Genomic DNA, 1,353 nt, shown 5'->3' with positions numbered 1-1,353 from the left:
GACATGGCATTGTTGACATGGCATTGTTGACATGGCATTGATGACATGGCAAAGAAGACAAGTTAACCATAGTTACATCTTAACTAGAAGACTTGGAGCCAAAGAGAAGAGAAGGAAAAGTTAATTTGAAAGAAGGAGACAAGAGGTACAACAAGTCTTATGACAAGTTTTTTCTCTTCACATGTGTGGGAAGCTTTATTTCAAAACCATTTCTCTTTCCCACCAAGACACTCCACATCCAATGGATCATATTCTCTCTACATCAAAATCACATTTTAATCCAATGGCCAAAGATTCAAGCTTTATTCTTATCTCTCCTACTTTACATCCTATGGCCAAAATTGAATCTTCACTTGATCCAAAGGCCATGATTTACTCCACCTAAGAGACAAACTTTTCTCAAGTCAATGGTTGTTTCTTTCAAGATGCCTCTAAAGTCTATATCCATTCAAAGCCATGATTTACTCCACCTAAAAGACAAACTTTTCTCAAGTCAATTGTTGTATCTTTCAAGGTGCCTCCAAAGTCTATATCCATCCAAAAGCCATTATTTCTTCCTACCAAAAAGGACTTGTTGTAATTCATTTTCACACTTCTCTAAGCCTTCTAACGTCTATAATGATCCAAGGGTCCCATATCTTTCATATCAATCCAATGGCCCTCATTTCATGAGCTTACACTCCACAATTTTCTATAAAAACTAACTCTTTGTCTATGGTGCATATACTTGGCCGAAAATTACCTCTCTTCTCTCTAGTGTTCTTCATCTTCTAAGCTTTCATTCTTTCACTCATTCATTCCTTGATTACATACTTGATTTTGAAGAGAGATCATACACACTAGCCAAGTAAAGCTTTAGTGTTACTCTTGAGCCTTTCTTACCAGATTCTTATCATTTCCTCAAGAGCCATTCTACTTGCTTGAGCAATCTGATTTCCAGCACCTATAAGGCTTCATTCTATATCTCCATTTCACCATTCAAGCCTTATCACAACTGATTTTCGTTGGTTGATACACTACTCAAAATTTCACATACCCTAGCAACCAAAAAAAATCTCAAATCTGAGTTTTGTGCTTACCATTCCCATTCCAGCTTTTCAAGAGCTTCATTTGAGCCTTAGACACTTACAAATCCAGCTACTAAAGAGCCAGCCTTTGAGCCTAAACTTATCTCATACCCGGCTATTCTTAGAGCCATTTTTGAGCTTGTATTTTGTTGATTAAGTTAGTGTGGTGAGCTACAAACCACACGGTGTGTAGAGTTTGGTGTGGTGAGGCTATAAACCACACGGTGTGTAAAGTTTGGTGTTTGAGCTACAAAAACACTGGTTGTATGAGTTCCGCTTGACTCTG

Source organism: Tripterygium wilfordii, unplaced genomic scaffold, assembly GCF_013401445.1.
Source record: "Tripterygium wilfordii isolate XIE 37 unplaced genomic scaffold, ASM1340144v1 ctg387, whole genome shotgun sequence".
Taxonomy (NCBI): Eukaryota; Viridiplantae; Streptophyta; class Magnoliopsida; order Celastrales; family Celastraceae; genus Tripterygium; species Tripterygium wilfordii.
This window is presented reverse-complemented; position numbering follows the sequence as displayed.